The sequence below is a fragment of the Aotus nancymaae genome, unplaced genomic scaffold (assembly GCF_030222135.1).
Source record: "Aotus nancymaae isolate 86718 unplaced genomic scaffold, 86718_ANA_hifiasm-v0.15.2.pri h1tg000043l, whole genome shotgun sequence".
Taxonomy (NCBI): Eukaryota; Metazoa; Chordata; class Mammalia; order Primates; family Aotidae; genus Aotus; species Aotus nancymaae.
Window position 1 is genome coordinate 5721414 of NW_026988457.1, and position 24075 is coordinate 5745488.

The window sequence follows — 24075 nt, forward strand, 5'->3', positions numbered from 1 at the left end:
TCAATACTTCCAATGTAAATTTAAGACTGCAGGACTCTTACTTAGTCTCTAATCTATTATATCTCTACCTCTTTTCTTCCAAACTGAGAATCTTGGTTCTCAAGGACACAGACAATGACAGAATTAGAATATTCCATAATTACTCATTTGTTTATCTCGTATTATACACATAATAGTCTCAAAATAACAATCCTAATGCTACCACCAAGATTACTGAAAACACTAAAAAAGGCTTTGCATTTGCTGTCCCCATTCTCTCTTGTCCCATCTTTTTAGCGATTATAAACTATTTTCTCTTAGCCTTTATTTAGCCTTAATTCTACTATAAAGTCTCTATTGCAGCTCAGCACAGTCCGTAGGCTGTCACTCTGCTCACTTTACCTGAAGCTCATTCTCTAGCAGACTCTTCAGAAAGATCTCATGAGTCCTTGTGCCCTTTTGCTAAAAAGTAAGTTTTGCTGGACACACAGTGCTTGGCATATACTTTTTTTCCCTTGAGAATCTCAATTATGTTACTTTATTTTCTTTTAGCAGAATGAATTGCTATTGAAAAAAATTGAAGTTTATCTAATTATAATCTCTTATAAATCATGTGCTTTTTTTCCCCTCTAAATATTCAAAGGATTTAAAAAAACTAAAACCCAGTAATTGTGGTAGACTATCTTGATGCTATAATTCTGGGTTGATATTTTTAGGTGTACGGTGAACTCTTTCAATATGTAACTTTTAATCTTTTTTCAGAAAAGTTTTCTTGAATTATAATTTTTAGCATTCCTTCTGGTCCCTTGATTGAGTTTTCTTTTATGGCTGTGCTTGTAAAAAATTTTTCCATCTTGAAGTCTAAAAGCATTTTTATTTTTGTCAAAGCTGTAATGCTTTGACTTTTACTTGTATGCTATCAATATACCTGGGATAGTATGTGTACGAAATTCCTTTCATGAAAACAGGAGAGAAATTTATGTCATTTGGGTATAATAAAAAGGTTGTACTTCTGAGCAAGTGTTTATTTGTATTTCATGTAATTATGAATTAATCTGATTCATATCTGGTGTCTAATACAGACATGAGGAATCTAAAGGTGTAGCAGTGGTCTTGTAAGATTACTGTATTTCCACATACAACTGGGTCAAGGAAGTCCAAATGGTTCTGGTGGAGCAGATCACCTTCCAGATGAAGAAATCAGCCAAGAAATATCTCCAAAGGGACTGGGGCAACGGGATCCCAACAGCAAGAACCTGGGTGGGATGAAGGTATCAGTCAACCATGGCTAAATGTTGGCTTAAGTTCTAAGTGGCCAGTGGGGAAAAAGGCAAATCTGAGAATTGTCACTGGAGATTCCAGACAGAGGAACATAAAGAGGTACTTTTATAGTGTCAGTCAAAGCCCCAAGAATGTCAGTTCCAGATTGTTAGAGTAGTAACCATGCAAAGCTGGATCTTTTCCCGAAGTCCTTTCTACATGGTAAGTCCCTGCAAGATAAGACACTGCAGGTAGCAGACTGGATAAGGAGCAATAAAGCAAGATAGAAAAACAAAGAAGAAATCACCCTATAGGCCTGCCCATAGCAGGTCTCAGCAATGGGAAGCAGCTTTAAATTAGGTAACATTATGGAGCTATGTGATTTTTGTCTGAAAGTTCTGAATATTTAAATGAAATTGTTCTTGTGCCAAAAGGTAACCAAAGGAGAAATCATTCAAAGTAGAAAAGAAATATTCCTTGCACATATTTGAAGAAACAACAGTAAGAAAAAAACAAAGCTTTTTTGTTTACCCTATCAAGTTGATTCCATTTAATAAAAGTATTGCGCATGGTAAATAAGTGGATTTAAGCTTATATAAATTGAAAAAGGCTAGGAAGTACATGGTAAGATCACATGCAATTTAAACCAAAGCCTTTGTTTACAATTTCATGGTATTTGATGTCAATAAAACTTTCAAACACCTGAGCACTTCCTCCACGGAAACTTCCCCAGCCATCCTGATCATGCCTGTGAGGACTGGATATAAAGCTCTAAGCAGATGCTCATCCCTTAACAAATGCTGAATGTTATTATGCGTTTCTCTGCTCTCAAAGCACACTTTATCCTAAGGTGCTTCCCATTACAAGAAATTGTCTCTTTTCTTCAATTACTCTCAAAGTTCCTAGAAAGGAAGGAAATATCTTATACTTACTTTATGTTCATCAGAAAACTGGTCAGAACTTCGTGCTTAGAATTTTTCAAAAGTAACTGACAACTGATCAATAAGTAGAGATAAGTGATAATATCACAATAGGAATGCTCTGGGGCAAGCAAAGAGAGCCTATTAGCAACCTTAAAATCACTCTTTAGTAGCTGGGTGTACTTTTCACTTTTTCTATAGTCTCAGATTTCTCATCAACAGAATGTCTATTTTATGTCCTAGAGCCTCCTACCATAAAATATTAGGTCTTTACAAATTATTTTGAGTTATCAGAGTTTTAGAATATCTTCTCTGGAATGATACTCAAGTTCAGTGAGAGCAACATGACCTAACTGGATGATGCACTGCTCTGCGTCAAGTTTCCACTAAGTAGTTTAAGAATACTGAAGAAATAAGACAGAAAGAGGTGTGTGTTTTCTGTCTGGTTTTAAATGTAATGCAACAGGTAGCCTTTGAAATTCAACATTTTAAAAAAGGTCTCTTGCTTATCAAATATTTAACTTAGTCATGTAATCCTTGTCTTAGAGATATTTGAAACCATATGCTTTTTTTCATAAATGCATTTTGTGATCATGTACAGTGTTAAGCAGGAGAACAGGAACTTTTTCTAATGTATGTTTTACATATAGAATGCACTGTTAAAATACTATTAAAATAATTATACATTTCAGTGGCCTTTGTATATATGTAACTTCTTCTTAATCTAAGTGTCTAATATAAGCACTATGAGATTAAGGATTGTGCCTATTTTAACACTATTTTATAAAAACATTATTTTCCTCTTATTATTCGAGTTATGGGTATCTACCATCCAAACTATTTATTACAAATGAAACATTAAACCCAAAGATGGAAAGTAGAAAAATTAAAAGGTACCATTTTCTTGACGAAAGAAGATATTATGCCCAGAATTTGGATATAATAAAAGGAGAACTGGGCCGGGTGCAGTGGCGCAGGCCTGTAATCCTAGCACTTTTGGAGGCTGAGGCGGGCGGATCACCTGAGGTCAGGAGTTGGAGACCAGCCTGGCCAACATGGTGAAACCCCTCTCTAATAAAAATAAAAAAATTGGCTGGGTGCAGTGGCTCACACCTATAATCCCAGCACTTTGGGAGACTGAGGCGGGCGGATCACAAGGTCATGATTTCAAGACCAGTGTGGCCAATACGGTGAAACCCCAACTCTACTAAAAATACAAAAATTAGCTTGGTATGGTGGCGTGTGCCTATAGTCCCAGCTACTCCGGAGGCTGAAGCCGAAGAATCGCTTGAACTCAGGAGGTTGAGGTTGCAGTGAGTCGAGATCATGCCACTGTACTCCAGCCTGGGTGACAGAGCAAGACTCTGTCTCAAAATAAATAGATAAATAAAATAAAAATACAAAAATTAGCCTGGTGTGGTAGTGCATGCCTGTAATCCCAGCTACTCAGGAGGCTGAGGCTAGAGAATAGCTTGAACCTGGAAGGCAGAGGCTGCAGTGAGCCAAGATCATGCCATTGCACTCCAGCCTGGGCGACAAGAGCAAAACTCTGTCTCCAGAAAAAAAAAAAAAAAAAAAAGAGTTTTCATCATTGCATAAATCTGAATACAAGTAGCCAAAAATAAAAGCAAAAGTGTAAAAAGCACTGACTGGAAATTTTAGCCCCGTGTCTTCATTTAAACTTAATATTGATGGTTTCAAAGAAGTGTAGAAGAGATACATACAAATATTCTTGAACTATAACAATTTCAAATCAATACAATTAAGTAAAAGATATTTTGTATTTTAAGTTTTACCACAGATAATCAAAGGCAATCAATTAAAGATGAAATTGTATTTTAGTAACTTAAAAATACAACTTCCAGGAAGAGATGAAAGAGAAAAACATCAATTAACTGCTTTGATTTTCAAAATAACTTAATTGTGTTAATTAGAGATATAACAAAGTCCTGCTCCAAAGGAGAAGAAAGTTCTTAGAACATGTTGTTTTGTACCAAGGTCAACTTTATTTTGAACATAAAAACTTATATTCTTTCTCTTTACACAAAAGCTGAATTAAATATGTTCTAGCCCTCAAATGTGACTATTTGTGTTTCGGGGATAAAGGGAACTTTGCACCCTTATTTATGGCTTCTTCTTGTTTCTTTACAACAACCCCATTCAGGGAAATAAAAGGCACATTTGTTTTACCAATTCCATCTAAGCACATTATAAAAGGCAAGATGACAGTCTGAAAATCTATACTTAAATTACTGGAATGGAAGAGGACTGAGTGATCCCTTACAGAACACACAGAGGTCAGACTTAACACCCCAGCTAGTCCTCATCATAATCTAGAATAAGGGCATTGGTGATTTTTGAGACACGAATAGAGCAGGGTTATGGGAAAGCTACTCTAGATTTGACATTTCATTTTCTGTGTGTGCATGTAAATAAATTAAATATACATATTTAGAGAACTGAAGACTCAAAGGTGGAAAACAAAACAGTAAAACGGTGAAGCAAAGCAGAAATGGCGAATAAGACAACTAAATTGTATTGGCCATTATTTAACATGTCATTATATCATACATATTTTTAAAACCAGGAATTTATGAAATTTAGTGTAACAACATTTGACTGTTTTATCATCAATAACTTTTTATTTTAACTGTTCCAAGCTGCATTTCTTTATTCTATAAGTTAGGAAAATGAAAATGAATCAAAAAATAATAAAGAAAATGAAGTTCAAGAAATAGAGTATTTGATTCTGAAATATATTCTCCTATCATGGAAGAGTTTCATAAATCTCAGAATGTTGTAATATTACTCAGTCCATATTTACTGCATAATGATTATGCTCTCTTGATAGGGTAAAAATTAGATAAACATTAGGGATGCATATGAGAGTTGACTTGATAAAAACTGAAGCCAATGTCTTACCTTCAAGGGGTTTACAACTCTCTCTGGGCTAGCACAATCTGAAAAGCAGAATTAAAAGGGAAAAACTGGCAGATTGCTCTTTTAATGAACACTCAACTATAAAACAACCTAGATTTCCTCTTTAAAGAAAGAAGAAATCGCTTCTGCCTGCTTACTGAACAGAATTTCCCTGCGATGCCTGATGACAGTCTATCCTCTGTAAAAGTCAGACTAATTATTAATACACTGGAGCAGAGTTCAGGTTCCAATTTGTCATACAGACTTAGTGAAACTGCCTCATTATATTGTTCTATTGGTTTGTTAGTAACAAAATTCCCTTGCTATTCATATTAGAGCTACTTTACATTGAATTTTATTCCACATTAAATAAACTTTTTAATCAGAGTTTTTTTAGGTTATTTTATCACAGTAAAAATTTTATTTTAGGTTACAAAAACAATTTCAGGATTCATTAAATAGCAGCAAGAGAACAAATACCACAACGTATTACACTTGAACAGTATAGATGATAAAATTTTCACATTTCTGATCATGGCTTTCAATAAAATGAACAAGTTGTTTACATGGCTGTGAGACAGGTTACTGTTTCACTAGTTTTGCATACTAGTGCAGCATTCAGCATTCACTAGGAGTCCAATCAGTGTTTACTGAATAAAACAAAGTGATGAGCAGAAATCTGGAAATATTGTGGGTTCCAAATACTGCTGCTATATGGACAAGTTATGATTAACATTCCCCCCGAAGTTAAAACTTTTTGTATAAATAATTTTATAAACAATAATAGAACCCATTATGCATCAGACATTTTACAAACAATCTTTTTAAAATCAAACCCTGGCAAGTAGATATCTTATTTGATACTTTAGGAAAACTGAGGCTCAGAAAAGTTAAATAACTTGCTCAATTACACCCATGCAGAAAGTAGGGGTCTTGGATTAAGTCCTGATCATTCAATCTTTCTACAGTACACTCACAGACTGTGGGCAATATTTTATATAAATATTCCTTGAAATTACAGTAAAAAACCCAATCTACTCTCGGGCTGGGCCAGGAAGTATGTATTTCTTTACTGGCATCCAAAAAAAAAAAAAAAAGGAATAGAAAAGATGTATTTCTTCTTGCCTGACTAGAACATATGCTTGTACTTTAAGAGTATCAAAGGTGACAGACTGAATTTACAGCTACAGCATAGTCATGTTTGGCTTGCATGGAAACACAACTACCCTGATCTCTTACCAAAAGGAACAGAGGGTGCTTCCCCATGCAGAAGACAAAGTCAGGCCAACTCTAAAGAGAGATAGGAGCATTGCCTAGGAATTCATCTGTGGCAAGGGGGTATCACTGCCAGGAGGCCCCACAAACACCTCTAGAAGTAAGACGAAAAGTCACTCCCATGTCTTCTGTGTTGTTTCTGAATCAGAAACAAAAAGTAGTGACACTGGTTCAGAAAAAAAGAGCCTATCTTTATTAGCATCAAGACTCTCATATTATGAGGATTTTTTTTAAAAACGACAGACCCCCACCTCTGAACTGTGAAAAACTATGGAAATCTGGGTAAAATACAAAAATGATCTTTTTGATGGCATCTTGAGAGTGCAAGATCCCAAAGAAGGGTGCAGAGAAGTCTGCCCATATTTGACTGTTTTCCCCCTTACCTTATTCATCAATTTGGAAGTTGTTTCAGAGGCTGAGAAATCACACAGATAATGGCAACTAAGAAGCAGAGAAGCTGAGAAGAGCTTCCTTTCAGGAGTTCACTGATTAAGAAAATAAAAATGAGAGTTCAGAGCCCATCAAAGAGGGAAGGCATAACACCAGGGCTTTTAGCTGGGACACAGAAAAAGCCAGCCCAGGAGTAAGAATGAACCTGAAATAGACCAGATCTAACAAAGACTTAAAAGCAGTTTGAAATAATCTCAATTCCATATTCAATCAAGGTGCTCTGCCCTTAGCCTAGCTTCCTAAAAGAAGCAAAAGTAAATCCTTTATAGATGTAAAAAAACAGCACTCAGAGTCCATTATATTTGTTTTCATAAACAAAGACAACATTTTATCAAGAATTTCTGGGCATACCAGGAAACAGAAGACAAATATGATAGAAACAAGATCCAAAGATGATCCAAATACTGGAGTTAACGGGTACAAACTAGTGAATGTATTAATACTAGAGATGTAGAATCCATACATAAGAAAATTCTAGAACTCAAATAAAATGATCCAACAAACTGAAAATTTGAACTAAAAAAAATACACTTAGAATAAAAACTATGAAATACGTAGGAAGAAATTTAACAATGTATGTGCAATACCTGTATGCTGAAAATTACAAACAGAAATTAAAGATGAAAATAAAGGGAAGTATATGCTATGTTCTAGATTTGAAAACTCAGTATTTTTAAGATGTCAGTTCTCTCCAAGCTGATTAATAAATTTAACAGAATCCCATTAAAAATCCCAGCAGAATTTTGTAGAAATTGAAATGACAATTTAAACATTTATACTAAAATGCAAAAGACTTAGAATGGTCAAAGTAATTTTGAGAAAAAAAACACTTTCACTATCTGATTTCAAGAAGTATAAAGCTACAATAATCAATGCAATGTGGGATTACATTAAGAACAGATATACTTATCAACAGAATTGAATAGAATAGAAATTCAGAAGATCAGTAGATTTTTTATAAAGGTGCCAAGATAATTCAATGAAGGATAATTTTTTAAAAATAAATGCTACTAGAATAGAATTCTATTTTGAAAAATATGACTATCAACAGTTATTGTGCCATACTAAAAATTTAAGTAGATTCTAAGCATCAGATATATTGTGAATCCTAGAAAAGAGAAGATTTTATGAATAGCTTTATGCTAATGAATATGTGGATATGTACAACTGGATTTCTATTCTATTCAATCCAATTGATAAATGTCTTTTCTTAATGCAATCTCACATTGTATTGATTACTGTAGCTTTACATGTCTTGAAATTCCTAGAAAAAATACAACTTACAAAAGCTGCTCTTTAAAAGATACTATTAAGAAAATGAAAAACCAGGCCACAGACTGGGAGAAAAATATTCACAACATATATTTCTGATAAATACAGCATACACATAATATGTAAATAACTCCTACAACTCAATTATAACTTAGATTTAAAATGGGCAAAAGTTTTGAACATAACACCTACTTAGTGGCTAAAACTAAGACTAAAAATAGCAAGTGTTAGCATTTAATAAAAAGACATGTCACCCCTTTAAACTATAGTAGTTCCCCCTTAGCCTCAGGGGATATGTTCCAAGAACCTAGTGGATGCCTGAAACTTCAGAGTACCCTACCCTGAATATATTATACACGTATTTCTTTTTCTTTCTTCATAATTTCACAGATAGAAGATTGATTCTTACCAACCACTTGGTTCCTAATGACCTTAGGTGATTTCTTAAGTTGAGAACTTTCACATTTCCACTTAAAGGAAGCACTTTAAGGCTGCTTTTGGCATATCCAAATTGCCAGTATCACTACTATTGGGCCTTGGAGACATTACTAAATAAAATAAAGGTTATTTGAATCCAAGCTCAGCGATATGGTGACAGTTTTGATTGTGGATGCTGAACGAAGGGAGGATTCACGTCCTGAGAAGCACAGAAAGTGGCAGCGTGAGATTTCATCACACTACTTAGAATTTCTAGCAATTTCAAATTTATAATTTCTACAATTTTCCAATGAATATTTTTGGACCTCAGTTGACAGAGGGTAACTGAAACTATGGAAAGCAAAACCATGGGTAAAGGGAACTATTATACAAGGATGTTTGATGAGTGCAGACACAAGTAGATTCAATGGTAGGAATATGAGAAAATTCTCGGCTTAGGCTCACACTTCTTTCTTCAATAATGTATAAGGGAAAGTCATTAGTTGAGGAGGAAGTTGATAATTTGAAGAGGGAAAAGAATGAGATATTTGGATTACAGAAGGAAAGGGCAAATTCACCAGAGAAAAGGAGTAGGAAAGCTGATCAGTATGCAGAGGCAATTTAGGTGTAAGATCACACTAGTCCACCCAACAGTTAACCAACTGGGGCCAAGCTCAGAAAAGATAAACGCATGCAGGAGTTCATCCATGGTTTGAGTTTTGCCAGACAAGTGCTAAACGTGAGGGATACCAGTTGAGGATAACTGCAGAGGGGTGATCTCAATGCCACTATTTCTGAATAAACGTGTATTCTTTAACTTCTGACGAGCCATGTTAGTGTAACTTAGTAGTATAATAGTAGCAAAATGAAGCACTCTCTCAATTTAAGGTTGGTTATATATAATGGAGAGAAAGACAAGAAAGTCTAAAAAAGTTAAACAGTTAAATGGGATATAGCCAAAGCTGAAGTATGTATTGATAAACTGATTCTTTATTCCACACATTTGATTTTGAGGAATAATAGCTATTTTGCCATCTTCCAACTCACTCTTTCCAGACCTATTACAGCTTCAGCTCTGACCTCTTTTACATGTTTTCTAGTATCTTCCAACATTTTCCACTTTTTTTCCCCCAGGATATCTTGCCTCCTTCTTGCCCTATTTCTGACCCATCTTTTTAATGATATTGCAATGTCTTCTTGGCTTTTACATAAACAGATACCATGGTACTCCTCAAGTCACAGCAGGGTTCTTTCCAATTCCAACTATCAAGACTATCAAAAGGTTTTAGCAGAAAACAATTTAATACCCTTATTTAGCAACTTCGGACAATCTTTCTCATATCCCCTGGCCCACTGCTGTTTCTTTCAAATTATCTACTTAAATGCCTATATTCCTTTACCTCTGGCTTTTACAAGTATTGTTTTTATATAGGGCAGAGACTGCAAAGAACTCTGAAATCCAAAGATAAAAGTGTTTACCGAGGCTGAAGAAATTTTCCAGGAGAACTGAGCACTTTGCACAGCTGACATTTGTAGAATTAGTTTAAAATTAAACAGGGCAGATGCAAATTCATACAGATTTCATTTCTGCAACATACTTGGTTGTTTCCTTGCTGCATCTAAAAACAAAAAAATCCAACGCACTTTCAGAAACTACTATGGTCCATCTATTAAAACTGGTTTTCCTCTAGAAGGTAAAAGCGAAAAACTGACAAAATTTTTCTTTGGAACACATCTAGAGGCTTTCCTTTAGTTAAAATTTGATAAAAGACCAAGGCCACACCACAAAACACAGAATATAAAACTGTGTATTGACAAAAATAAACTATTCAAAGTAACTCCTTAAGAGAATCGCTTGCTAAAAAATTAAAAAAAAAAAAAAAGACATGCTTTCTCAAATAATTTTAAAATTTTTTGGTTCCACATGAATAGTCTATTCGTCCGAGTGACCTATTCGTCCGCGTGACCTTTTAATTTCTTGTGCCATCCCTACCTTCTCAGAATAAATTCTTAAAGATGAACAGACTAGGGGATCAAGCCGGTTCACTAAGATTTAGAGGGGAAGGCTGGGTCCATCTCAGCACTGGGACCGCACCCAGCCAGCATTTGGATCGCTAAGGACTAAGAAGAAAGTACAATTCCAGTTTTACCTCTTATACCATTAACTTTCCACAAAGCCTTCCAGAAAACTGACTCACAGCCAGAAACCAAACCCCGTGGGCGGGAGTTAAAACAAAACCCATTACGCCACCGTTTCCTCCCTGCCCCGCCAGCAAACGTGCAAAGATGCAGAAAGAAGTACACACAGGCGGCGCCTACGTCCCCAAAGTGCGCAGACGCAGGGCGAGACCCCGCCCCCTCGCGCTCCCGCCAAGACGAGGCGCGCGCACTAGCAACCAGCGCCCGCAGGAGCCGCCCGGGGCTTCCGCTTCGAGGTCCGACGGTCGCCGTTCGGTTCCGGTTCTGGCCCCGCCCTCACGCGGGAACCCTCCAGAAGTCTTAATATCCGGGACCAGAGGCCGGCTCCGGCACACATTTCCGGCGACGAACGCAAAGGAAGGAAATCTGGTGACGCCCCTTCCCGTCTCCCCAACGGCCCAGGCTCTGGCTCTCGGTGCGGCAGCGCCATCTGGTGCCCACTCTCTAGCCATCCGCTAAGGGGGCACGCGCCCTTCTCTCGGAACCTTCCAGAGAAACCACGGCCCCCGCTTGCCTTTCTCCCGCCCTGGACGGGGAGGGACCCGAGTCTCCGCCCCGCCGAGTTCCCGCGCGGGAGGGACTTTGCGGCGACTCTGAAGCGGAAGCTGCCTGTACGAGGAGCTTTACAAACCCAAAATAAAGCAGAAACTGGGTTCTTTCTCTAGTTTTAAGTCCAGAAGAAACGGTTTCCTTTTATTTTGTGCTTCCTTATGCGTTGTTCCTGGGTCATTCCCAGTCTTCCCCGCATCAATTCATTAGTCTGTGAGGACTGGGGCCCTGTATTAATTGCTTGGTGGGAAGATGGCATGAGCTTTGTGGCTTACATTGGCTTCTGCCGTAAAAGCTTTTGTTTCCCTTCACCTATTAAAGCGCTGTTGTAAAAGCCTGCTGTGTATGGGTTAGGAACCCATCGAGAGAAGCAGAGTGTAGTAGATAATTGGCTTTAAAATAGACCATGGAAGTTTCAGAAAAGACTGAATGTAGATTTGTTTGCTTATCATGTTTCTTTTAGATAATCAGAGAAAGGAAAAATAAGTCCCCCAAAGTTAGCAAAATCACATTGTCTTTTAGGAATGAGTTCTTTTTTGTAAACCTAGACTTTCCTTTAGGCTTGGAGGACTAACAATGTTCTTTTTAATGTTTTATTGTAATGGTGCTGTGGATATCAAAATACATAGTGAAAGTTAAACAAATTTCCCTTAGAATTTAGATAGCACATGTTAACTTCACTGTTCCATTGTATTTCTCCTTACTATGGTAGTGGTTCTCAAACTTGAGCATGCATCCAGATTCTCTAGAGGGCTTGTTAAAACAAATTGCTGGGCCTCAACCCCAGAGGTTATAATATAACTGGGAGGGAAGGTTTGGGGATAGAGCTGGGTAAGTGTAGCTCTAAAAAATCTCAGGTGATTCTGATGCTGTTGGTACTAGGACCACACCTGGTATAATTTAGAGTTTAGGATTGCGTTGTCGGTAATGCTTTTTGCTATTGCAGAAGAGACGGTACTGAATTACACTCGTGATACTAAGCCTGCGTAAGTTAGTAAGTAGTCCTTTTGACTCCGTGGATGAGTAGTAGTAAACTAAACCCTAGAACCAGGAAAGAGCTACATAAATGAATGTTCATAGACTAAACCAACTAGTTCATAGAAATGTATTCTGTATATGATCATGTGATAGACGGTGCTGTAATACCAAGTAACTAAATATTTCAATTATTATGAAGTAATTTCTATTCTTTACATTAGCGGTTAAATAAGTCAATTAGAAATGACTAGAATTGAGGACAGAACAGTTTAAACAAACATTCTAGTTTTACCCTTTGGAAGATGCCAGATTTTTTCAGTCTTTTGCATTTCTTCAAGTTGCCTTGTTTTACTGAATTCTCTACTCCCAGCCCACTCCCAGCCCTACCATGCCATTTATAAATGTACACAATGCTTTTATTGTGAAAAACGATCATCTCAGAACTTGTCTCATCTTTTCAGGAAGACTTTTCTCAATTCTGTCAAATTCTGACTGTGCCACTGTCTTTGACACAGTAATTAAATCATACAGTAAAGTGTGCTGTACACTGGAACTTTTATGCTTGCTACAAACAGAAATACAGATATTGTTAGATAAGTTTATGTTCATTGTAAAAATTATTTCTAAGACAAAAGAGTTTGGAATGTTTGCTCTACTGTAACTACTATAAAAATAACTGATAGAACTACAAATTAATGTATCTAAAAATCAAGACAACTGAAATGATTTTGCAATAATTCAGTAAGGTTTCCATTAATCAAAAGCAATCTTAGTAACTTTATTGAACTTATTAAAGGAATGGATTCATTGTGAGCTTTGAGGAATGGATCCGTGCTGTTTAAAAGTGTAAGTTGGTCACGCCTGTAATCCAAGCACTTTGGAGGCCAAGGCGGGAGGATCACCTGAGGTCGGGAGTTCAAGACTAGCCTGATCAACATAGTGAAACCCCATCTTTTTTTTTTTTCATATTTATTTTTTTTTATTGCATTTTAGGTTTTGGGGTACATGTGAAGAACATGCAAGGTTGTTGCATAGGTGCATATGTGGCAGTGTGATTTGCTGCCTTCCTCCCCTTCACCTATATCTGGCATTTCTCCCCATGCTGTCTCTCCCAACTCCCCACCCCCCGCTGCCCCCCCATTCCCCCACAACAGACCCCAGTGTATAGTGCTCCCCTCCCTGTGTCCATGTGTTCCCATTGTTCAATACCCGTCTATGAGTGAGAACATACAATGTTTGATTTTGTGTTCTTGTGTCAGTTTGCTGAGAATGATGGTTTCCAGGTTTGTCCATGTCCCTACAAAGGACGTGAACTCATCATTTTTGATGGCTGCATAATATTCCATGGTGTATATGTGCCACATTTTTCTTAGTCTATCATCGATGGGCATTTGGGTTGGTTCCAGGTCTTTGATATTGTAAACTGTGCTGCAGTGAACATTCGTGTGCATGTGTCCTTATAGTAGAACGATTTATAATCCTTTGGATATATACCCAGTAATGGGATTGCTGGGTCAAATGGAATTTCTATTTCTAGGTCCTTGAGGAATCGCCACACTGTCTTCCACAATGGTTGAACTAATTTACACTCCCACCAACAGTGTAAGAGTGTTCCTATTTCTCCACATCCTCTCCAGCATCTGTTGTCTCCAGATTTTTTTAATGATCGCCATTCTAACTGGCGTGAGATGGTATCTCAATGTAGTTTTGATTTGCATTTCTCTAATGACCAGTGATGATGAGCATTTTTTCATATGCTTGTTGGCCTCATAAAGTATCTGTTCATATCCTTTGCCCATTTTTGAATGGGCTTGTTTGTTTTTTTCTTGTAAATCTGTTTTAGTTCATTGTAAATTCTGGATATCAGCCCTTTGTCAGACGGGTAGGCTGCAAAAATTTTTTCCCATTCTGTTGGTTGCCGATTCACTCTATTGACTGTTTCTTTCACCGTGCAGAAGCTGTGGAGTTTGATTAGGTTCCATTTGTCTATTTTGGCTTTTGTTGCCAATGCTTTTGGTGTTTTGGTCATAAAGTCCTTGCCTACGCCTATGTCCTGAATGGTTTTGCCTAGGTTTCCTTCTAGGGTTTTTATGGTGTTAGGTCTTATGTTTAAGTCTTTAATCCGCAAACCAACAGCCAATATCATACTGAATGGGCAAAAACTGGAAGCATTCCCTTTGAAATCTGGCACTAGACAAGGATGCCCTCTCTCACCACTCCTATTCAATATAGTATTGGAAGTTCTAGCCAGAGCAATCAGGCAAGAAAAAGAAATAAAGGGTATTCAATTAGGAAAGGAGGAAGTCAAATTGTCTCTATTTGCAGATGACATGATTGGCTATCTAGAAGACCCCATCATCTCAGCCCAAAATCTCCTGAAACTGATAAGCAACTTCAGCAAAGTCTCGGGATACAAAATCAATGTGCAAAAATCACAAGCATTCCTATACACCAATAACAGACTTAAAGAGAGCCAAATCAAGAACGAACTGCCATTCACAATTGCTACAAAGAGAATAAAATACCTAGGAATACAACTAACAAAGGATGTAAAGGACCTCTTCAAGGAGAACTACAAACCACTGCTCAACGAAATAAGAGAGGACACAAACAGATGGAGAAACATTCCATGTTCATGGTTAGGAAGAATCAATATCATGATAATGGCCATATTGCCCAAAGTAATTTACAGATTCAGCGCTATCCCCATCAAGCTATCAATGACCTTCTTCACAGAACTGGAAAAAACCACCTTAAACTTCATATGGAACCAAAGGAGAGCCCGCATGGCCAAGTCAATTCTAAGCAAAAAGAACAAAGCGGGAGGCATCACACTACTGGACATCAAACTATACTACAAGGCTACAGTAATCAAAACAGCATGGTACTGGTACCAAAACAGAGATATAGACCAATGGAACAGAACAGACGCGTTGGAGGCAACATAACATATCTACAACCATCCGATCTTTGACAAACTTGATAAAAACAAGCAATGGGGAAAGGATTACCTGTTCAATAAGTGGTGTTGGGAAAACTGGCTAACCATATGCAGAAAGCAGAAACTCGACCCTTTCCTGACACCTTACACTAAAATTGACTCCAGATGGAAACCCCATCTTTAAAAAAAAAAAAAAGTGTAAGTTGGCCGGCCACAGTGGCTCACGCCTGTAATCCCAGCACTTTGGGAGGCCAGAGCGGGTGGATCACAAGGTCAGGAGATCGAGAACACCCTGGCCAACATGGTGAAACCCCATCTCTACTAAAAATACAAAAATTAGCTGGATGTGGTGGCTCGTTCCTGTAATCCCAGCTACTTAGGAAGCTGAGGCACACAAATCTCTTGAACCCAGGATGTGGAAGTTGTAGTGAGCCGAGATCGTGCCACTGCACCCCAGCCTGGCCACAGAGCAAGACTCCATTTCAAAAAATAAAATAAAAATGTAAGTTTTTATCACCAAATTATATCAGATAAATAAGACTGTACCTTTTATGTTTTTATAAAATTAAATGTTATTCACACTTTCTTGTTTTTATCTGTATATTTTAGATACTTTATTCCATTAGATTATTTAATTGTATCTCTTTTAAGAAGATTATTTGAGATTGTTTCAGACACTGGGTTCCCTAAATCAGTCTTGCTCTAAAGCAAGGTCAATATGGAAATATACAAGGCTCATTTTCTGTACTTACATATGAATGACCCCAATTTCATAGACTCAATTATTCTGACAACTAAAGGCTTCTTAGTAGTAACCTGCTGTGTGAGTCATTCAGGCTTACTAAATTTGGTATTCATAGACTAAAATTACTGCATTACCACAAATAACTAAGGATTCTAATTCAGTACTCCATTTAATTGTTTGGTGCCACCAACTTTTGGCACCTTTGCAAACTCTGCTCTATGTGCACACATGCAGGCAATCTGGAATACCCATACTATTCAAAAAGAATACTTTCTGACAGTTTATTACCAAGTTACAATGAGATGTTAATTATTCTTGATTATTGCTGTTCTTCCACTTACTACATTTTTAGAATTATGTGAATTTTAACATTTGCACATTGTTTTGTTCTTTTATAATTGCTAGCTGTTATAATTTGCCTGTTGTCTTCTACGTCTCAATTTTATTTAAATCACTGTTACTGTGTTTACTGGACTTAAGTTGCCCCCACCCCACTCCTCTATCCTGAATGAGCCGTCATGAAAAGAAGAAAAAAAAGGTTGAGAATAACTACTGTCTTAAAACCATGGTATTTCCCTAATAGGCTAGTACCATGTGTTTGGATAATTATTGATGAATCATTTAAATCAAGGAAGGAAAGATGCATGTTCTTTGCCTCATTTTAAACCTACCTTGTAATAAATTCACTAATGAAGCAGGGAGATATGATGTAAAGCACACTTCAATAGTAATGCTATATTTCATATACCTGATGTATTTTGGGAGCATTATTGCTATCATTTGGTTTGTTGGACTCCTCCAAATGGCACGTTGAAATTTGATCCCTAGTGTTGGAGGTGGGGCCTAATGGGAGATGTTTCAGATGTGGGGGTGGATCCCTGACACATGGCTTGGTGCCCTCCTTGTGATAATGAGTGAGTTCTCTATTTGTTCCTAACAGAGCTGGTTGTTAAGAGCCTGGCACCTCCCTCCTATTGATTTTCTGGCTTCTCTGTCTTGCTTCCTCTCTTACCATGTGATCTCTGCACATGCTGGTTCCCCTTCATCTTCAACCATAAATGGAAACAGCCTGAGGCCCTCACCAGAAGCAGCTGCTGGTACCATGCTTCTTGTACAGCCTGGAGAACTGTGAGCCAAGTAAACCTCCTTTCTTCATAAATAACCCAGCGTTAGGTATTCCTTTATAGAAAAATAAATGGACCATTTTATAACATTTATTTATTATGGCTATTAATATTATAATTTATACTGGCTAATTTAATCAGTAAACACTCTATAAAATGATACTGTAGTTTACTTTCAACCAAGAATTGGTTGAGTTTGATACAGGAATTGGATTAGGATTCCGGCATCAAATTTTTATTCAAAAATAATTTCTATTGTATGTAGAAGTCCCCTTTTCTGATTTTTTCTATTTTCTAATAACATAATATGTAAATAGATGTATAATGAATATTTGTGGCAAGAAGCATTTGTCTAAGACAAAATGAGAAATAAGTTGGTTCAGCTGTTAAAGGTGTCTTGGTTGTTACAGCTTTTTAGCAGTATATTTGCTATAATTAATAGACTTATTAATACTTTTAATTTTGGACTAATAGTACCGATAATCACATTTTGACTAAGTATTGGACCAATTTTTCTTTTCTTTATCAGTCAGTGGTATTTGAATCTCTGTAGCCCTTATACTGCCCTATTTCTGAGTTACATTCTCAGACTTTCTAATCTTTCAGTTTGCCACATTTTAAATCTCAAACTATCTATCATTTAAACTAAGTAATTCTTTGGAAATAAGTCTGAATTGACTATTCTGCTAAACTCATTTTAATAACCATGCTCCTTTGTGATGAGCCAAGTTTATTATTGTGTTGTCAAATTAATTTTTTTTTTTTTGGAGACAGTCTCACTCTGTCACCCAGGCTGCAGTGCAGTGGCACAATCTCCACTCACTACAACCTCCACCTCCCGGGCTCAAATGATTCTCCTGTCTCAGTCTCCTGAGTAGCTGGGATTCCAGTCAAAATTGATATTTTTGTATTTGTAATCAATTTAAGCCTAATACATGTCCTAATGACAATTTTTATATTTCACATATGGATAAATTATAACAATAATTATTTTAAAGTAAGAGTATTGATGCAGATCATACTTTTTTCAGAGTAGCACATTTTAAGCACCTGACACTTGATGTGGATAAAATATTTGAAATGTTTAATAAAGTGTTGAAATAAGTTTACTAATTTGAGCCCTGCCAATTATAATACTTTAGAAAAAGTTAAAAAAATAGTACATTTATGTGTCTTTTAAGTATTCACAAAAGTAGTCATTTCCCAGCAGATGCTTTTTGGCTTTTATGATATACTGTTTTCTTATTCTTTTGGCCACGTATTGATCAGAATTTGTCATTAAATTTACTAAACAACTGAATTTAGTTTTTCAGCTTTGATGGCTGGGTTACACAGATATAACTATTGTGTTAGATAAAATTTGATTTGTTTAAGCAAATTTCTATGAAACGCTTTGTGTCAGTTTCAATAGTGTCTCCCCAATGAACATTCCTACTGTATAAAATTTTACATATGTGTATTTACATATTTGTACTTTTTTCACAAATTTGGGAATTTAGGATACAATGTTTGTAAAAATATGGTAATTTTTCTTGAAGATAATTTTTTAAATTACAACAAAACAGGGCCCTGAGAAGAAGAGAGAAAACATATGGAAAAGCAAGTATATAGAGATAATTTTGTAATGTAACCTTGAGAGAGACATAGAAAACTGAGACAAAATAAGCCAAAGGAAAGGAATTAGGATGTGACAGCTTTAGGGTAAGACCAGTGTTCTGCTGTGGTCATTTATGCATTGGCATTAAGTTCTGTTGAATATGGAACAATTAATTTAGAAGGATTTTAAGATTTAAGAATATCTCACAGTGCACTGGCATTTTATTCTTATTTACCTAAGCTAAATAAGGTGACTGAATAATAAAATTTAAAAGCATTGATTATTTCATGAAGATAAAAAAAATTTCTTAATTTTTATTTACAAGAAGCAAAAAAATACTCATAAGAATCTTAGATGATTAGTAGGTTAAGGTAATAAAAAGTATAGCAACTGTGCTAAGACATTTGGATTTTCAGGTTCTAAGAGCTTAATATGAAATAAAAAAGTATCGCTGACATGGTAGGTATTGTTTTAAGGATGGTCTGTATTTTTTCCCTATGGCTGTTCACATAGCTACACCACACTATTGTCTTATACATACAAGCAGGATATTAAATATTAGTGCAACATTAGTTCTTAAGTGATTAGTTCTTACCTTTAATTCAGACCTTGAATTTGGTCTGAAAACTTAAATACATAGGTTGTAAGTTTAAACTTTTTAAAAAGTCGGACTGTCCTTATAGAGACTGCTGCAAAGCATAATTTCCTAAGAAAACCAAATAAATTATTTTAAAGAGAAAAGGATTAGTCTTCAAAATGCGAAAGGCTCAGGTTTGTTTTTTCCCCTTTTCAACAGGATCTAGTATGGCAAAATGACATGGGAAATGCCACCTCAAAATCTAGACAGAGTATACATAATCAGTCTTGCATACCGTGGGTCACAATAAAGGAGCCATTACAGCATCATAAACATTGTTGCCAAATGAATTGGAATGGGTTTTGGCAGCAACAGATTAACCACCTTTCAGAATATATAACTTAAAAATTCATTTGTAAGCACACAAGCTCTTGACCATTTTTACATTGTTAAACGTCTTATTACCCATCTTTAAAAATATTTCAAAGTCAGTAATATTTTCAGGTAAGCCTCAGGTATTTGTTGTAATGCTTTGGTTAGATTGAAAAGATTTACAGACACAAAATCAGAGCCTTTCAAATAAAGCCTCACATAATTAAATGCAATCTTGCGTTTGAGTTTATTTCCATCTCTCTTTATTCTACAATCTGTTGACAATAGCTATGTGACTTAAATTCTTTGGACTGATGATAGCATATATTTTAAATGCCTTCAGGGTAGGCATTACTAAATTTTATAAAGGTGTTATATCTCTCAGAGGCCACTGTTGCCAGCATTGTAGTAAAATTGTGTAAGAATCTTGTCTATGTTACCACTTTAGCCTTTTTACTTCTTTTAGTTTGGTATAAAAATTCATAAGCTTGTAAAATTATTAATCAAAATAACTTGGAATGATTTTTTCTTTTTTATTCTGGATTTCTAACAGATAGATGTTAGCCTTGCATGAAGAGGAAATCCAGTATATTGTTGATTTTGGTTAAAAAAACAGAAAACACAAGTCTATAGGATTTATTCTAGGGCCTAAAATCTTTGCAAAAAACATGGACGTTTTGGCCAAACTAATAAAAATTATTTGCTTGAATTCTTTTTTATAATTTTCATTCTGCAACTATTTACTTCCAAATTGAAGATGTTTTTCTCTTACAGACTCTGTGATCCCTGTGATCACTTTTAGAAATATTATATCTTCTTATTTTCTGTGTTACTTAGAAATGTTTCATTTCCTCTGTTGCATTTCTTGTCTTTCAAAAAAAATGTCTTTGTGAGTATCTTTAGATATATGTTTCAAATTGGATTTTAAAAATCTGTGACAGTGTACCTGCCTGAAATTCTTTACAGCCTCTGCCAGTGTGTCAAGTTTAATACCATGAACAGTCATGAATAACTTGTCTGCTCATTTTAAATCTTCCTAAATTAGTTGCTTTGTAGAGCTATTGCTAATCCCTTGCAATCCAGAGATATAAAAAATATTACACTCTAACACTTAGTACAGCACAGAGATGATTTACAGCATTAGTCAGACAATTCCGAAGATGTCATCATTTAATAATGACCCCACTCTAGAGCTGTTATTGTAGTACATAATATGACTAATGTGCTGTCATTTCCTTCTGCTTAAACTGCAGCCACAAGTTAAAAAGTAACACATTTTGGCCTTCAGTTTTCTTAGCCTTAGAGAACTGGTCATCTTTTTAAAAATTTAGCAGCTTATTTCACTTCAGGTTTTTCCGAATATTCATATCTGAGATAACATCTCCATTGCTGAGGATAGTGAATGAGTTATAGTCTTGAATGTTACTCAATTCTGAACATCATTTAAATGCTCCCTTTTTTGTACAAGATATAGATCCATTGTAAATATTGCTTGAATGTATCTGGTGTGTAATATTTGAAGATATGGGATCCAAATTTACAAGATCCAAAGTCAAGTCTTCACATTTATTTTAGCAATTTACTGCCTTTAAAAAAAACTAGAAAAGTTTATTTCTATCATCTGTAATTTTCTTTATGGCCATGTCCTCAAGGGACTTAACTTCTGTTGATTCTCCGATCTGGCTGCCTGCATCTTTTTACCTATATGACTTTCCTCACATTTTTCTCTTTGCCTAGAATAACTTCCATTTCCACATGTTCAATGTCTATCCAATACTTAAGCTTAGGTCTTATGACACTTCCTTCAGGAAACCTTCCTGGATTCCCCACAAACAACAGTAAGCTTGTTTCTCATCTGAAATTATGTGGTAATTTATATATATCTTTAACTGTGCATATTTTCTAAATAGGCACAAGTAAATGATGTACATAACACTAAATATTCTAAAGTCTAGTGGTCCTGTCTTATTGATCTTTATATGCCCTAGAGTACCAAATAGGTCCTCAATCCATGTTTGTTGAATAAATAAAGTATATATAGCAAAATGGTGTTCATTTTGGGGAAAAGGAATTACTTTAACTAAATTGGTTGATTAAAAACATTTTTACAAATATGCTATGTAAAATGATAAAATATCAATAATTAAAAGCAAAATTATATATATTACAGAGAACTTCCTAGAATTAGTTGAGGGAATAAAGAAGACAACCAAAGAAACCCTTGCCACGAAGGTAAAATTGTAAGCATAAGCTGTTGGAAGATCTAAGATTGAATGTAGTAAGATATTGCTAAGTTTATGAGGTTTGATTTTTAAAAAATTGTATTTGTTGCTTTTGGCCACAAATGATATCAGTTACCTAGGAATCAGTTAAATCAAAGATGTGAAAGATCTCTACAGGGAAAACTGTAAAACACTGATGAACGAAATTGAAGAGGGCACAGAAAAATGAAAAGATATTCTATGCTTATGAGTTGGAAGAATTAATATTGTTATGACAGCGGTTCACAGATCCAATATAATCCCTATGAAAATACCAATGATATTCTTCACAGAAACAGAAAAAAATCATAAAATTTATATGGCACCACCAAAGACCTCATATAGCTAAAGCAATTCTGAGCAAAAAAGAACAATGCTAGAGGCAACCCACTGCCTTGACTTCAAAATAGACTATAAAATATCTATAGTAACCAAATCAGCATGGTACTGGCATAAAAACAGACATATAGACCAATGGAACAGAATAGAGGACTTAGATATAAATCCACACATTTAGAGCCAACTCATTTTCAACAAAAGCACTAAAACATACAATGGGGAAAGGACAGTCCCTTCAGTAAATTGTGCTGGGAAAACTAGATAACCATATACAGAATAATGAAACTAGACCCCATCTCTCACCATATACCAATATCAAATAAAAATAGACAATTATAAGCCTGATGAAACACCAGAAAAAAAACTTTGGGGAAATGCTTCAGGACATTGGTCTGAGCAAAACAGTTTTGTATAAGACGTGAAAAGCACAGGCAACAAAAGCAAAAATAGGCAAATGGGATTACATCCAGCCCAAAAGCTTTTGCACAGCAAAGGAAAGAAAGTAAAGAGACAACCAACAGAATGATAGAAAATATTTTCAAACTATCCATCAACAAGGGATAAGTAACCAGAATATATAAGGAGCTCAAACAACTTAGTAGCACACACACAAAAAAAAACCTGATTTGAAAAGGGCATGGCCAGGCGCAGTGGCTCACACCTGTAATCCCAGCACTTTGGGAGACTAAGGCGGGCAGATCACCTGAGGTCAGGAGTTTGAGACCAGCCTGGCCAACATAGTGAAACCCCCTCTCTACCAAAAACTAGCTGGGCTTGGTGGTATGTGCCTGTAATCCCAGCTACTGAAGAGGCTGAGGCGGAAGAATCGCTTGATCCTGGGAGGCAGAGGCTGTAGTGAGCCAAGATCATGCCATTGCACTCCAGCCTGGGTGACAGAGCAAGACTGTCTCAAAAAAAAAAAAAAAATGCAAAAGATCTGAACAGACATGTATCAAACAAATAAGACATACAAATGGCCAACAGGTATATTTAAAAATGTTCAACATCACTAATCAGAGAAATGCAATTCAAAAGCACAATGAGGTAAGTCATCCCAGTTTAAATGGCTTTATCAAAAAGACAGGGAAAAATGGATGCTGGTGAGGATATGGAGAAAGCAGAACAGTGTGTACTGTTGGTGGGAATGTTAATTAGTAGAGTCACTATGAAAGGACTATGGAGGTTTATCCAAAAGCTAAAAATAGAACTACCATATGTAGTTTTACTACTGGATATATATCTCAAAGAAAAATCAACTTATCAGAGATATTCAAACTCCATGTTTACTCCAGGGCAAAATATGAAATCACAACAGCCAAAATACGAAATCAGCTTAAGTGTCCATCAATGAATGAATGGATAAAGAAAATGTATGCCTACAATGGGAACATTAATCATCCTTAAAAGGAATGAAATACTGTCATTTTCAGCACTATGGCTGGAACCAGAAGTTGCTATGTTTAGTAAAATTAGCTAAGTACAAAAAGATGACTATCGCAGTTCCCACTTATATATGGGAGCTGAAAAATTGTGGATCTCATGAAGATAGAAAGTGATTAGGGCTTACCAGAGGCCAGGAAGTGTAGAGGGAAGGGGAAATATAAAGAGAGATTGATTAATGGGTACAAATATCAGTACAGTGACTACAGTTAATCATACATTTCAAAACTAGGAGAGAACAATTTGAATGTTTCTAGAGTAAAGACAAAATAAGGTGATAAATATCTCAGTTACCCAAATTTGGTTATATGAATATATAAAATTATCACATATCCTGAAAAAACATGTACAACTATTATATGTTAATAAAATATAAATCAGCTGGGCGCAGTGGCTCAAGCCTGTAATCTCAGCACTTTGGGAGCACAAGGCGGGTAGATCACGAGGTCAGGAGATGGAGA

At 35.9% G+C, this 24075-nt stretch overlaps 1 protein-coding gene across 7 annotated transcripts in view; it reads right to left on the bottom strand.

Moving 5' to 3' along the window:
- The window catches only part of STARD13 (StAR related lipid transfer domain containing 13), a 557207-nt gene that overhangs the window by 416886 nt on the left and 116246 nt on the right, over positions 1-24075 (bottom strand). Inside the window, exons 1-5 of one of the 7 annotated variants that reach the window (XM_012465551.3) lie at positions 10643-10709; positions 9972-10111; positions 6737-6838; positions 5082-5119; positions 1120-1235 (exon numbers count right to left, since the gene is read on the bottom strand). The exons of 1 other annotated variant lie outside the window; for it this stretch is intronic. The gene's annotated coding sequence lies outside the window, so the exon portion shown is untranslated. Of the gene's footprint in view, positions 1-1119; positions 1236-5081; positions 5120-6736; positions 6839-9971; positions 10112-10642; positions 10710-16916; positions 16936-24075 lie in introns of those variants that run through there. 5 more of the 7 variants (XM_012465554.3, XM_064361751.1, XM_064361750.1 and 2 more) reach the window with 5 other exon arrangements.